This window comes from Nannospalax galili, unplaced genomic scaffold (assembly GCF_000622305.1).
Source record: "Nannospalax galili isolate Female #2095 unplaced genomic scaffold, S.galili_v1.0 scaffold610, whole genome shotgun sequence".
Taxonomy (NCBI): Eukaryota; Metazoa; Chordata; class Mammalia; order Rodentia; family Spalacidae; genus Nannospalax; species Nannospalax galili.
The window spans coordinates 3,209,686-3,226,145 of record NW_008329141.1 but is presented as its reverse complement, the minus strand read 5'-3'; the positions used below and the strand labels follow the sequence as shown (position 1 = coordinate 3,226,145).

General features: G+C 39.3%; 1 protein-coding gene across 1 annotated transcript in view; it reads left to right on the top strand.

Annotated features, from left to right (window-relative positions):
* Positions 1–16,460, top strand: part of Plcl1 (phospholipase C like 1 (inactive)) — a 353,637-nt gene that overhangs the window by 295,622 nt on the left and 41,555 nt on the right. The gene's annotated exons all lie outside the window — the stretch shown is intronic.

The window sequence follows — 16,460 nt, the reverse complement described above, 5'->3', positions numbered from 1 at the left end:
CTCCTGGGGCCCAGAGAAGGCACTAAGTTGGTCTGGATGAAAAGGATCAGGAAGCAGTATTGGTTCTCCAGGTGTCTGGGGCCCCAAGACAAGGAATGGGGCAGGGCCCAAAATAGGAGGAGAGAATGGCAGCTGAGATGGAAGGATAATGGGGCTGGGGGAGTCAAGGCATGTAGGGCACAATGGAGTTACCCCAGAGACAGGCCTGCAGGTAGGAGAGAGGCCTGTGGCGGGGGCCGCCGGGCCCGGGGAGGAGAGGGGGGGGGGGGGGGGGGGGTGGAAGGGTGAATGTGGCTTAGGGAGTCCCGGCGCGGAGAGCTGCGCTATTGACTTACCCCAAGAGGTCTGAGGATAGTAGTCTTTGTACATTTTTTTATTAAATTTTTGTCTATTGCATACAAAGCATCTTGGTCATTTTATTACCCCCTCCCCCATCTGAACCCTCCCAAAGACCCCTCACTGGATTTCATGCATTTTGTCATATATGCTAATGCCGATCAAGTCAAATCAGTGTACCCAGATGTCTCTCAGTGCAAATTCATCCACTGAAGTCTAGTCATCTAGAAGCACTCCCTGAAAGATCAGCTCTCCCTCACCCAGCAACAATCAGCTTCCAGTAGTTCTTTGGCTAAGACTGGGGAAATGGCTGCCCATTTCCCTAGTATTATGCTGGGTTTTTGTCTGCTTGAGTTTGCATGGGTCTTGCACATGGTGACACCATTGCTGTAGGTTCATATGTACAAGGTCCCAGGAGCCTGTAAGACTGTTTCTATATAGTCATGCACCTCCTCTCTTGGCTCTTACAATCTTTCTGTCCCCTCTCTGCAATGATCCCCAAGCCCTGTGTGGGTAAAGTTTAATATAGGACTCCTGTCCAGAGACACATACTCTGCAAACTCTTATGTGCTACACTTTCTTTTTGTGTTCATTGCCTTCTGTTGTTTGAGGGAGCTTTGTTGATGAGAATTAAGAGATGCATTAGTATTCTCTCTATTCCTTGTTCCACTATTTTCTGTGAGCCTTGGGTTCACATTGTAGATGTGTCACTTAGGGTTGAGCATCTCACAGACACTTATTCTCTGTGTGTGACCAATTGTAGAATTCTATAATAGTTTCCATCTATTGCAAAAGAAACTTCTTTGATGAATTGTAACTGGCATACTAGTCTGTAAATATAAGGATTCATATTTAGCATATAGTAAGAGGTTACATTTGTCTAGTGATACCTTAGGATTTTCTCTAAGATCTATGATCTTTCCAGCCATGTGTCTTTGGCTCTGTTTAAAGTACCACACATGAGTTCCCTCCAACTGAGTGGACTTTAATTCCAATTAGGTAGGTGTTGATTACTCCCAAGATAAAACTGCCACTATTGCACCAATAGAATTTGCTATGCCAGTCATTGTTATGGTTATTAGGCCTTAAAGCTGGATTGGACCGTTGATTGATTTTCTCCCTTAGCAGCTTGCATATTGTCCTCTAAAACGATGAGAACTCGTCTTCAAGGAGGAGGCTTCCAGATCAATTCCAGCTCCATTGCTCCAAGTCCTGTGTCTGAAGTATGTCCTTTTTTCAGCAGTAGGGTCTTGTCATCAAGTTCTGGGAGATAATCAAGGGCTGTGACAATAGCCTGTGTAAATTTGGGATTCTCTTGGACTACCCTGGCCAACAACTTGAAGGGAGGTTTCTCCTGTCTGGTACTCATCAGTTGAGGAACACTTAGGTTCCTTCCATTTCTTAGCTATGTGAAATGAGCAGCAACAAACATGGATATACAAATACCTCTGCAGTGGATGAGTCATTTGGGTATATGCCAAGTAGTGGTATAACTGGGTCATATGGTAGGTCCATTTTTAGATTTTATGAGTTTGCCACACTGCTTTCCATAGGGGTTTCATGAGTTTTCAGTCCCATCAGCAGTGAATAGGCATTCCCTTTCCCCACATCCTCTCCAGTATTGGTATCATTTATTCTCTTAGCCTTAATCAGTCTGATTGAGGTAAGATAAAATCTTAAAATGGTTTTGATATGCATTTACCTAATTACTAAGAATGTTGAACATTTTTTAAAGGTGTTTTTTTAGCCTTTTTTCATTTCTTTTTTTGAGAACTTTCAGTTCAGATCCATAACCCATCTTTTAATGGTGTCATTTGTCCTCTTGATTCTTCATTTTTGAGTTCCTTGTATATTCTGGATATTAATCCTCTGTCAAATGTATAGTCGGTGAAGATTTTTTTTCCTGCTCTGTGGATTTTCTCTTTGCTTTTTTGGTTGTTTCTTTGATCATATAGAAGATTTTTAGTTTAATGAAGTTCCACTTATTGATTGTTGACCTTAATTCCTGAGGAACTGATGTTCAATTTAAAGACCTTTCCTGCACCTATATCTTGTAGGGTACTGCCTATGTTTTCTTCTAACAGTTTCAGAGGTTCAGATTTCATATTGAGGTCAACTCCACATTGATCCCTTTGGAGCCTACTTTTGTTCAGAGTGAAAGATAAATGTCTAGTTTCATTCTTCTACAGGTGGAGATCCAGTTTTGCCAGGGCCATTTGTTGAAGATGCTGTCTTTCCTCCAGTGTGGGAACACAGGGTTTTTCAAACAGTGAAACTGTTCTATATGATTCTGTGACGCAGATACCCACCACCACCATACACTTGTCTAAAGCCATATAATGTATCATCCAAAGAATTGACCCTAAAGAAAACTATGGAACTTAGCTAATAATACAATATTAATTCTATTTTTATCATTGTAATATACCATTTTAATGCAAAATCATAGGAGAAATGGTGGTAAAGATAGAATGAAAGAATTATGGGAACTCTATATTTTCCACTCAATTTTTATATAACTTAAAAATTATAAAATTCTCTTAAAAGTAGTCTAAAAATCCCTACAGTTTTAAAAAAACTGTTAATAATAGCTTACTTGGATGAATAAGGCAGGAAAACAAATCCAGGGTCTATTGTCTGGTGGAGGAGGGATTCCAAAATGAATAGCTTGGGTTCATCTTAGATTCAAGTTCCTTGAATGTTTGAATTTCCCAGAAATGGCAATGAACTACACTGTTCCAAGAAGGAACAGTGCAACCACTGAAAAATACAGACCATGTTTGGACTGGAAAAAAAAAACAAAACCCTGAGATCCTTTCAGAACAGAGATAAATATCTGGCTTATTTCAATATTGATAGAAACAAATCAGGCACTCTGTTTATTGAAAGCCAACCTGAGTGCATTGAATTATATTACTTATTAAAGGGAAATAACAGAAAAATTATTGAAAACATTGATTATGAGTTTATCTGCACTAATTTTGTTTTCTAAATTAGCTTTCTCTAATGACTTGAGATGGATACTATCTATTACCAATTCATTTAATATTTGGAAATAATACTTTGAGGATTTTTAAGATCTAGTCTTAAAAGTAACTTTAATATTAGTATTGAAATTATAAATCTATTTTATCAATTGCATTGATATAAATAAGTAAAAACACAAATCTATTTGTCATAAATTAATTTATTTACATGATATAATTTCCAGAGACTGGGGAGGACTTCCCAGCCCATCTTAGCATACCTGAAGTTTTCTGTCTGCTCTTTGAAATTTCAGAATTAGAACTAGTTTTCTTACAGTTTTAAGTCCTCTTTAAAGTATAGAACAAGTTCTAATACATTGGGTTATCAGTAATTCATTCATAAATTTGAATGAATCTAATAGATCCCATTTCACAGGCAGGTGTCTACCTGAGAAAATAGAGAATCAATACCTGGTGTGGTGGCGCTCGCCTTTAATCCCAGCACTTGACGTCAGAGGCAGTCGAATCTTTGTAGGCCAGCCTGGCCTACATACCAAGTTTCAGGAAAGCTGGGGCTACACAGAGACTCTGTCTCAAAAAGACCAAAAGAAAAAAAAAGGAGAGAAAGAGAGGAGAGAGAGAGAGAGAGAGAGAAAGAGAAAGAGAGAATGAATGAATGAATGTGGAGTGAGGCTCTCAATCCTCAAAGCCCACCACCAGTGATGTACTTCTCCCAGCAAGACTGCACATCCTAAAGGTTCCACAACCTCTCCAAAAGAGTACCACCAACTGTGAACCAAGTGTTCAAATGCATGAACCCCTGAGTGACATTCTTATTCAAGCCACCACACTTAGATACTTTACTTTTTTCTGACCACTGCAAACAATCATGCAAATGATCCCCAAACATCCAACTATCTGTTATCTCAGTGTATTTTTAAATGGTTATGTGATATGGGGAAGAACTGTTGCTTCTTTCTTTGTGGTATTTCTTATAAGTATCCATTTTCTTACATTGGTGAAGCTGAAGTTCTTAGCTCTCCCTCCTCCTGCCTGGATTGTTCAGTAGTCTGAAAATAGCTCATTGAGTCTCTATCTCTATTTCAACAATTAAAATGAGTCTCTTCAAGGTTTAAATTTTTCTCTGAGTGCACTGAGTCACAATTGAAAACTAAAGTTCTATATTCATTCAGGGTGTGCAACATGATGCTCTGACATAGGAATACATCTGCAGTGATTACCACAGTTTTCAACCAGCAGCAGTTCCAGCTTTGCCAACCTCATTCACTATTTCCCTCTACTTAAACCCTTTCCCGCATTCAAGCTAATTTACTTCCGGCCACCTTCTTGTTATCTGTCCTTTGATTTCCCTTGGAATAACTTCCTGTCCTCAGCCACTTTTCCATCAGTTTAGGTCCAGCCTTTTTTCTTCATCTTTTGCAAAACTGAGCTTATTCAGCAAATATTCATTTATGAAATACATCAGTAGACACTAAATATAATTTTAGATTGTGTTTAGTACAGAAAAGAATTAACAGAAATATTAGCATGGATAGTCCTGGCATGGATATGACAACTCTGACTCCAAAGACATAGTAAAATATGTTGGGAGCATGTACTGTCACCTCTGAAATATCACCTTCTTCCTTGAGGTATAACTGTGTATCTCTTTAGTTTAGTTTTTGTATTAGTCAAGGAACAAACACATGTTGATGCCTGTTACATGCAAGGTACTGTTTGAAGTACTAAAGAATTTCCTTACACAGTAGGCATTTCTAATAAGGCAGAATTTATACTTAGGAGGGTAAGGAACAGTGGTACTCTGTGTTCAAAGAGTGGGCCAGATATTATTTTATATCCTAAGCTAGATGCTAAAGACCTAGAGTCCCATGATAGACTTCATAGTGGCCTGCCATGTACCTCTCCCACTCTCACTCCTGCCTGCTCCATTTGTAAATAATTTGGAAATAAAATATTACCTAACCTTTACATAATTTTTTCTTTTTAAAAATATTTTATTATTTTTATTTTGTGTGTATGAGTGTGTTGCCTGCATGTATGTGAGTGCACCTATGTTGTGCAATGCCTCGGAGGTCAGAAGAGGGCTTTGGATTCCCCTGGAACTGGAGTTAAGGACGGTTTGTAGCCACCATGTGCATGCTGGGAATCGAACCTGGGTTCTCTGCAAGAGCAGTCAGTGCTCTTAACTGCTGAGCCATATCTCCAGCCCCAAATAATTATTTTCTTTAGATAACTGATATTTACTTTTGTTATGTCTCACCAGCCTAATTTTTATGCAGAGTCAAGAATTATTTACCAACATAATCTAATCTTTTATGTATTTTAAGTTACTGTGGGAACTTTTAGGTAGTTGGTGACTGCTTGTATCATTCAGAGGTAGAATAGTTATAGAGAATTGCAGCTGTAAAATACAAACCCAGAACATTCTCCAAAGGTGACTTGTGGGTTGAATTATTTAACATTAGCATAAAAGTTAAAACTTTACTATGGTAAGAATGACAGATTTTCTAACGATAAAGAAACCAAAATAATCTAGAGAACATGATTCAGGGGTCAATTGCTTCCTAAATCAGTTGTGATTTGGAAAGCACCTGATTGTGCTGGCATGAGAAAGAATACAGCAAAAAAACGTTGATTGCTGCCTAATTACACTTGGCAATGGAGTCATTGGAAAGTATCACACTGGAGAGTGAAGCCAAGCGTAATGGGTTGGGTTGACTATATTCTCTCACCGTACTGTTATTACCAATATATAGTCAGCTCCAAGATGGGAAAAAGTTGCCTATAGTTTCCCAATAGAGTTTTTAAGGAATTATTTTATTATGTGTGTGTACGTGTGTGTGTGTGTGTGTGTGTGTGTGTGTGTGTATGCGCGTGCGCACCTGTGCCTGTTTCTGAGTGTGTCTGTGCACATGCATGTGTGTCTCTGCAGAGGCTAGATGAGTGTGTTGGGGTCCCCTGGAACTGGAGTTACAAGCAGTTATGAGCTGCTTTCTTGAGCAATGGGATCCAAACTTCAATCCTCTGGAAAGACAACAGATGCTCTTAACCACTGAACCATCTCTCCAGCCCCTCCCCAATAGAGTTTTCTTATTGAAATCAATTTAAATGGAAATTAGTGTGATTCAGAGGTACTCTCCTCCCATTGTTGTCTCATTGTATACTATGTGTAGAACATTCTATTTGCAATTCCAAAAGTATGTTGCTTTGTACTGTAGTAGAACTCAGAGAATAAATGTGTACTGGCATGTGCCCAATGAGAGCTAGCTTTCAAAACAGTATTCTTAGTACATAAAGGAGTCCTTCACTCTTAGCTACAGCAAGGTCTTCTGAAACATTTTCTGTATAAGGGAAGACTTGCTAGCGTCTTGGGGGGTAGTGACAAAATTTCTGCTTGGTACCAGGACCTTAAGGACATTGGATATCAAAGATGCATCAATAAGCAACTATTCCAAGGTGTTTCTTTGGTTTGGCATAAACGCATCCTCATTGTCATTCCTCGCTCCTCCAATTCTTGCAGCACTTTTAGTTAAAGGCAGTAGGGCAGTCAACATGGCCTGAAAATTCTGGAGAACATTGATGTGATAGCTGGTTTTTGCTGACCTGATTGGATTAAGAGACAGCTATGGCATTAATGGGGTATACTTTTGGGTATATTTCTGAGGGTTTTTTCAGAGTGGATTAACTGAAGGTGAAGACCTCTGAGTGTGAGTACCACTATCTCATGAGTTGTGCTCCCAAACGGAATAAAAAGAGCAAAGGGAAAGCTAGCTAAGCACATTTCCCTTTATCTGCTTTCTGGTTCCCTATGATGGGAGCAAGCAACCTCATGATCCTGCCACCATGCCTTCCCCTCCATGATGGACTATATCTCTTCAAATCATGAGGAACAACTTTGTCCCTTAAGTTGCCTATTGTCAGTTAGTTGGCCACATCAATGAGAGAAGTAACCAATACAATTCATAAAATCTAGTCACCCGGCAGTTTTTATGAATGAACTAAATTGTAATAAACAGTGGAGAAAGAGAAACATTTCAAATAATTCCTAAAGATACAGCTGACAACTGTTTGGGAAACAGAACAACTAGAAAGCTAAAATGATCTCTTTATGCAGAAAGCATCTCACTGCAGTAGATTCCATCACTGTCATGATTGAAGAGACTGAAATCCTCTGGTCTGTCTGCTCAAGTTCTCTTGTCCTGAGCTACTAATAAATCAGACTTGGAAAGCTGGGGCCAGTCCCAGTGCAGGGAGCACGCCATTGCCAATACCAGAAGCAGTGCAGACTTCCAGTCAGTGATCAGGTGTTCTAAATTTTACATTTGTTTTTGTTTCATGGAGAGTTAGCCATCTTCTCAGGACTGAATGTTGAAAAAACAAAAAGATGCTGATCGATTGGTGATGCTTTCTCCATTAATATAAAGAACTCAAAAATTAAAAAAAAACTGTCTTCATGCTAATATATATGTATACATATATGTACATATAGATGGAGCACTAATCCCATTTACAAATATACTGTTTAATAAAATTCAAGTTTGATTTTCTTTTTTAACTATTTTATTTTTATGTATATGAGTATATTGTGTGCATATATACATATACATATATATATATGTACATGTATATATGTATATATGTGTGTGCAACCATGTCATGCAGTGCCTGCAGAGGTCAGAAGAGGACATTGGATCCCCTGGAACTGGAGTTATGAACAGTTGTTAGCTGCCCTGTGGGTACTGAGAATCGAACCGGGGTTCTCTGAAAGGACAGTGCTCTTAACTCCAGCCCCCAAGTTTGATTTTCAGCAATTTGAACAGATAAGACATTGAAGAACCAAAGATCTGAGACCGAATTCTTTACTAGAAGGAGGATAATAGACAGATGGACGGCTTCATGTCATAAGGGGAGCGAACAATAGGTTTGATTAGCTTTATATAGACTTGCATATTCTAAAGCAATAGCTTTCCAAAGTTCTACTTCCTTAAAAAACTGGGGTTGTGAGTTAAAAGCACTCTTTCTAGGTTTCATAGGAATACTGATTATAATGACTGATGTGTGTTGTGAATTCAGTTTGGAGGAAGAAGCAGTCATGGCAAACTTTCATTTGGATGATGCTTTTCTTGATGAATTCTACTAAGTACTGATCTCCAACTTGTCCTGACAAGATAAACACAACCCTTTAATAATGGTCACAGAATAACTTGTAAGCTTAGGTCTGCTCCTCAAGAGTTCCTGGGTTCTGGTCTATATTATTTCTCTAACTCTGTGGCTTTAAAAGTCAACTTTCATCTTATTTATTTATTTATGTCTTTTTGAGACAGGGTCTTCTTGTAGCCCCAGCAGGCCTGAAACTCACCATGTAGACCAGGCTGGCCTCAGTCTCACAGAGATCCATTTGTCTCTGCCTCCCAAGTGCTGGGATTAAAGACATGTGCCACCATGCCTGTTTCACCTCAGTTTTTTGATCTACAAAATAGGATCATCTGTGATAAACTGTTCTTAAAGTGACTTCTCAATAGAAAGTTCTATGTGTTCTCTGAGTTCAGTTGTAATTCTGGAGAAAATTGGTATTTATGAAGGGTTTTTGAATCCTGATATTTTTTTTGAATCCTGATTATTTTTTCGGTATCATTTAAGTAGTTATATTGGCTCTTCAATAATCCTAGGCAATTAGTTTGATTGCTTATGATAAGAGTAGACCGAACATTTTTTTTTCTGTATATTAAGGCAATTTAATCCATCTCTGAACAAAAGCATTTCTGTCCTAGTTGGTAGTTTTGGCTTCACATAAATAAATTTGCTCTGAACTGATAACTTCATACAGTTCTGCTTAGGACACATCTAATGGATAAAGTAATGTCAACCTTTATCTGGATAAGTCTACTATCCCAATAAAGCTTGGACAAATAAGACCCAATAAGAGACACCCATGCAACACAACTAAATAAAAGCTCTGTATTTCTGCAACAGGCAACTGGGAGTGGAGACAGAGACATTAGATAATGCAAATCAGGCAACTCCCAGATTCCATTGATTGAGTCAGCCTGGCCATCCCCGCTTAGTGTCTAAGACTGCTGAGTAGGCTATCTGAGGACATTGTCCCCCCTTCTCTGCTGGGATTCGGTACTTCGTATTTCACTGATATCAGGATCAGAGACAGGAAGAAGAAGAAACTCAAAGCAGCCATTTCCCCTCAACCACCTAGATTGGAAGGAAGATTTGAGAATTTGAAACTATTCAGTTAAATATGGCTTGCAATTACTGGTACATTTCAGCTACCCATGTTATTTGTTTTATATATAAGTACTAATAATTGAAAACCGACTGTAGAAATACTATGCAATTGTTCATCATAATACAATGGGATCTCTTATCATAGAGAAAATCAAATCTTTTTATGAAAAAAGTCCAACTGAGCAATGATTTTAAGTCTTGGGAATATTTCTTGTAAGTTATGTCAAGATATAATTGGTCCCTTTATATCTTTATTACTAAAAAACTTCAAGTCCCTCCAAGGAATCTCAAAGAGAAAGTTCTTTGTTTTGAAGGTTAAATCACATTTGAGTATCTCTTTTTAAAATTACCTACTAGGCAATAGGAAAACCAGATATTTCTGTTTGCTTGGGGGCTTTTGAAAATAACTTGAATTACAGGATTACCTCTATATATTGGTCCTATTTTTCCTCAAAGAAGTAATAAAGTTTTAGCATTTATTTTACTTCCTGATATTTGTTTTATATTTTCTATAGAGATAATCTCATTAAAAGCATTTTGCTCATCTTTAGTATTCTGTTTAAAAGAAAATTAAGATCTTACAAATATTGTTCAAAAATGCAGAGTAGAAAAAAAAAGAAAAACTCAGCCAGGCATGGTGGTGCACACCTTTAATCTCAATACTTGGGAGGCAAAGGCAGGTGGATCTCTGTGAGTTCAAGCCAGCCTATTGTACATAGCAAGTTCCAAGTTACAGGCCAGTTGGGGCTACAGAGAGATCCTGCTTCCAAAAAAGTTGAAAAAAATCTAGAGCCAAATGAAATATAAGCATTCAAAAAGATGAGCCAGGAGGGTGGTGCATACCTTTAACCCCAGCAAGCAGGAGACGGAGGCAGGAGGATGTCTATGACATCAAGCCTGATCTGCATACAGTTCCAAATGTAACATAAGGTGATTATATGAATGGATGGATTAATCTGAAATGTTTTCCAAAGATAAAATTAAGAGTGGACTTTGGTGCTGGGTGTGGTAGCATGTGCCTGACTATGGTACTTTTGAGGCTGAGCTAAGAGCTTCACAAGTTCCAGGTGAGCCTGGGTATATAGTAAGATTAAGGCCATCCCTAGATATGTGATGAGATCCAGCCTCTAAAAACTAAGGGTTAAGGATGTACCTAAGTGGTAGAGCACTTGCCTAGCATGCACAAGACCCTGAGTTTGAGCTCTAGCTGGGGTGGGATCTCTACCAGAATTACAATTTATTGAGGGAGTATGAGGAAGGTACTGGAGGAAAACAATAAATTATTTAAGATAGAAAAGAAGAAAATCACTGAAAAGACTGAAAAAAACCAAAAGAGCATTCTGGAAATTTGGAGGTGAAAAGGGGAGAGAAAAGGAAGTCAGGACACTAGTGGAGGAAAGGGCATTGACTTGAGCTTTGATGCCTGAATTCTGACCAGGTTTAGGAAGACTTCCCTAACAGATGGTAGTGGATGCAGGAGAAATAAGTAGGAAGTGTAAACACTTCACCTAAAGGGAAGCACTTCTCATTCAAGTAATTTGGGTCCAGGGATAGTCATCAAACCACAAGAGAAGGCTGTTGAAGCAAACAGGCCTGTACATGCGGAGACTTAAACTCCAGAACAGAAAATAATCGTACTTCATTCAGTGAGCAAGGGAGAAAATGACAAACCTAGGACTCACCTGGCACTCTGCCTTTGGTATTTAGGACTGGAACCCGCCAGTGGTGGGGCAGGCACTCAGGTTTACCTCTGAGCTCTGGAAAGGGAATTCTGAGAGTATCTCAAGATTGGAACTGTTTTATGGTTTGGTTTTGATTTTTGGTAGGTGTGTGCAGGGCGAGAGAAGGGGAGAGGCTGACATGGAGCAGAGACAAATTTTAGAGGTGGTATTCGGCTTCCTCAGAATGGATAATTAGGACTTGAGAGGTAAAGGTGATCCAAGGAGTGGGGTAAGGACCTAAGCGGGGAGTGTTGCAGTGAGGGAGGAAGCAAAGGGAGAGAAGTAGGAGGATGGCAAGACTTGGTGGCAGATAGCACAGAGGATGTTGAGATTTGGGCCTGGGGTTCTGGCCAAAGTAGGAAGCTGGAAAGACCTGCAGTTACAGGTATCTGGAGGCCTAAATAGTTGGATTTTGGATCAAGCATTTTATCAGACTTTCAACAAATAGTACCCTCAAAAAGGATATTTAAAAGACTTAATAGAGGGACTGCTTTTAAAAACATGGGCCAAGCTTGGAGGAACCAACAGTAGATGGTGAGCACCCATTGTTCAGCAACAGTGAAAAGCTGTGATGATACCCAGGCCTAAGGAAGTAAGAGGCAGCCATTATCAGGAAGTAAGGGGCAGCCATAATTGTAACTCGGTCGTTTCTACTCTGCCCCTGCCTGGAGCTGTGGACTTGCAGAGAGAAAGTTCTCAAACCATAGTCCAGTAAGGAGGAAGATTTGTAGGGGTAGCTCTGTAAACCCAGGGCCTCCTGCCTTCTACCCTTAATCCTTGGTGATTCCTTTGGCTGATCTCAGGAGAAGTTGCAATATGGGGAGCCTGCATGTTGTTGCCCACAGTAATCAATCTCCCCAGTCTGAACCTGATTGAGAGTGGATCGGGAAGGACAAGAAGAGTACTCGGCACAGATAATGCTTAGCTTTCCGCTAAAAAGATTTTGAGACTCTACCCATTCATATGCTATCTGTGCATACTAGGATACTAGTATATCCATAATAAACACATCAGAAGTAGAAACCAGAGTAGTTTATCTTTGTGTTCTGGCAGTCTGCTTGTCTATGCTGCAGCTGATTAGATGGTCATTGTTTTTCAGCTCACACTGTGGCCGAAGAAGGAATAAAGGAGACTGTAGTGTAAGGCACTATTTTTGGGGGGCCTTGCATTGTTATCTTCATTTTCTTTATTGGAGTTCATGCTGTTTAGAATAAGGTAATATAAATGGGACTACTTACTACTTTATAGACATGTAAGTTGAGATACTCTGGAAGAAATAATTGAGGGGCACTATCTTTTCAGATATTTTCCAGTATGAAATTCCTTTCTTCCCTCATGATGCATTGGCTACCCAATTGGAAACACATGGCTTTTGTTTAGCAAGGTGACCAGGATCAATCTTTTTCATTTTTACAGATAAAATAAGTGTGCAAAAAACCCTTGTTTTTACTCATACCTCAAATAGCTCTGTTTTGCACCCCTACTTCTTGCCACAGGTACCAGAGTACATGAACTTTCTTACCTTGGAAATGGCAGTTGTGGGTCATTGCAATTTAGGAGGAAGGCCAGGATTGGCTTTGAAATGTCATAGTAATGGGTACAGAATGTTTGATAGCACTAGGAATAGATAAATATACCAAGAGGAAAGTTTAATGAAGAGGAGAAAGAATTGAAACCAGATAGCTTCCTACATGTATGGAGATAGGAGAGGAACAAAGAACCAGAGTCAGGGAACTCAAAAAGGAAGAATTATGAGATGTGTTAACTGCTGAGTTGGAGAAAACAAAGAAAGAGATTTGGCTGGGGGAAAACTGATGAGGATACAAGGGTTAAACCCCATCGTCACAGTGAGTCCTGCATAGAGTCAAGGCAAGGAGTGTTAGTTGGTTTCGTTAGGAAGGAGAGATGTGTCAACTAAAGCCTAATAGAATACTCCATTAGTATTTTTATTTGCCAATTTTAAGCTAAGAGATGATGAGACAAGAGAGACATAGAAATTCTAAACAAAAGGTAAGGGGTCCTTAAGAAAGGGTTCCCAAGACATTCAGGAAGAAAGGGCTTCAATGATCTAGATAGAAGAATTAAAGTTGGTGAAGAGGACACTCCTCAGCTTGTTACAGAGGCAGTGGAATACAACAAGTATGAGAAGATACTTAGTAAAATACTGCAAAAAACCCAGCAACAAATCAATAGATAGAGGCTTCTTGCTAGAGAGTAAAACAAGGCAAATGAATGTAAGTTCAGTCATGATGCTATCAACAAAACTATTAGTTATCTTTTAAAGGATTTTTTTTCCCCAAAGAATAGATTTGAACATGGTTGCAATGGGCAGATATGGCCTTGTTTGTACCTATGGGCTAGGGCAGGTGTGCTCACGTGTGCTTATGTGTGCAAGCCTGTGCACTCTCATGAGGGCATGAGGAAGAGAGGCAAAATGAAAAAGTGACATTCTAAAATGGAAAGAGGCTTTATGCCATGAAACTAGGATTCTAAGTCCAACTTCATCACTAACTAGTTCTATTTCATTTGTCAGGACTTTTAATCTTTCTTGGTTTTTTTTTATCTGCAAAAAGAAAGGAGTTGGTTATGATATCTAAGATTCTTTTAGTCTTCAAATCCATATTTGAGGGGACTGAAGAGATGGTTCAGCAGTTGAGAGCACTGACTGTTTTTGCAGAGGACCTGGGTTTGGCTCCTAACCCCCACATGGCAGCAGCTAACAACTGTCTGTAACTCCAGTTCCAGGGGATCCAATGCCCTCTTCTTGTCTCCTCATGCATTGTGTGCACATGGCACACCTACATACATGTATGTGATACATGTGTGCACACGGTGCACCTACGTACATGTATGTGAAGAACTCATATGCAGAAAATAAAAATAAATGAAAAGCATCCATATTTTTTAAACAAGTAAATGTGTTAGTTGCATTTCCATTACTATAACAAATGCCTAAGGGCAACTTATAAAGAGAAAAGGTCTATTTTGGCTTATGATTTTAGAGATTCTGGTGTATAAGCAATCACGAAGACACATTGCTTTCAGGTCTCTAGTGGGAGTCTCAGATGGCAATAATGGGAGCATTTGACAGAGACAAATGACCTCTTGACCAGTAAGAAAAAAAATGGGAAAAAGAAGTGCTTTGGTCCCACAGTCCCTTTGAAGGTCAAAGTCCAGTGACCTGAAGATCTCCCACCACACTTTGCTGCTTTGCCAGTTGAGCTTCCCTCACCTGCCCTTAGGTGCTTTCTGGGGACTCAGCCTTTAGCACAGGGGTTCCAGGGGACATTTAGATCCACACTGTAGCAGTGATATACTTTGGTTACACTAAATGCACAGAATCTCTCCAACCTTTGTGTATATTTCTCTTTCCTAAATTCCAGGAAAACATTTTACTTACGACTTGAATCATTGGGATATCTGACAACTTCGAAACTAAGAATTCAACTGATGCATGTACAAATGTTGAAAAAGACTAAATCAGATTGGTTTCATATGAAATTTCACTGTTAAGTTTCTTTTACTTAAAAGTTACACTAACTGGCTTGGCATGATGGCACATGCCTTTAATTCCAGCACTTGAGAGGCAAAGACAATTGGATCTCTGTGAGTTCTATTAAGCAAGTTTCAGGCAAGTCAGGGTTGCATAGTGATAAACTGTTCACAAGCTCCTCCCCTTCTTCCTGCCCCTTTGTCCTCCCTACTTCTTCTTCCTGTCCAGTCCTCTTCCTCCTTCCTCTCCTCTTTGTTTTTGCTATTTATCCCTAGCTGCCTGAAACTTACTATGTTGCTCTGACTAAACTAGAGATTTCTAGGTAGAACAGGTTGGCTTTGAATTTGTGGTGGTCCTCCTGCTGCTGCCTCCCAGTGCTATGGTTACTGGCATGCACCACCACACTGGCACCACTCTGTCATGGGTACTGAAGGTATTAGTGTAGGTCAACAGTTTTACTCAGTCTAAACTGTCACAGGTATCTAGTTTAGCATGTAAAATAGCTAATTTAGTTATCTAAATCAGTGTTCATTCTAGCAGAGAATATGAGTCATTGAATTGAATTCCATTCATTCATTCGAGTAAAGTTCCCTGCTGGATCATGAGCACCATGAAGGTAGAGAGACAGATCAGTGTTTGGATCTCACTCTATTGTACTCCCTAAGCCTATCACAGCTGCTCAATCGACACTTGTCAGATGGATGAATGATATGACTTTACCCCTAAACATTTGTGGCTCCTGTCCTTTACTATTATGTGTTTGTAAACATTATCATTCTTGGATTCAGAAGTGATAATACAAGACTATAAGATATCCATCAGCATCTTTTTATTGTGAGAACAGGAGAAAACTTCCTTAATACATTAAGTCTACTTGGGATTCCCTTTACTTCCCTTCAAATCACTGAGCCGGGTAAACTAATATTTATGGAGAGGAGGAGAGCTGCTAGAAATTCAAGAACTGCCAGTTTAACAATTGGCTGTCTTTCTTCAGTCATTTCTTGCATTTTCCAACAGTTTGAATCCCCATCTTTCTGATGGTATCATCTCTACCCTCTAATCCATCATCTTTACATTCAGATTCTTCTTTTCATCATTCACTGAACAGTTGTTTTATGTCTATACTTTGTTCAGTATATTAATTATCTTGGACAGTTTTCTTTCTACAGAAATGTAGAGGACAGAGACATTCAGTGTTATTCCCTATAATCTCTGTCAGTTTCTCCTCATCCTTGCCAGTATAGGCTTGCAAGGGATAGAACCAGGACTCCCCAACTTTGAACCTTCCATGTCCAAGCTTCCAACCTCACTGGTGTGTTCAGTGGCTGTAGTTCATCCCTGGAGGGTTCTGTGTTCTTTCACTCATCACTATTGTTTCAATACCCACTTTGATGTTGTAGTAACCTTGGTGGGAAAGCAGTAGAGTCCAGAGATATTTGTGGATATGGCCTGGGACTTAGAGAATTTGTATTCATTTATCCAACAATTATTATTGGGCACCTACTATGTGCCTGGCATCTTACACAGCTGGGACAATCATAAGAAATGAATCTCATCTCAGTGTTAGGAAGAAAGCTGGGATAGAGATTATCCCTTCCCCTCCCATCTCTCATAGTTAAAGACATGACTCTTTGTTCCTGGATGTATTTTGAGAGCTTCTCTGTATATTATCTTTCCAATGAGCCA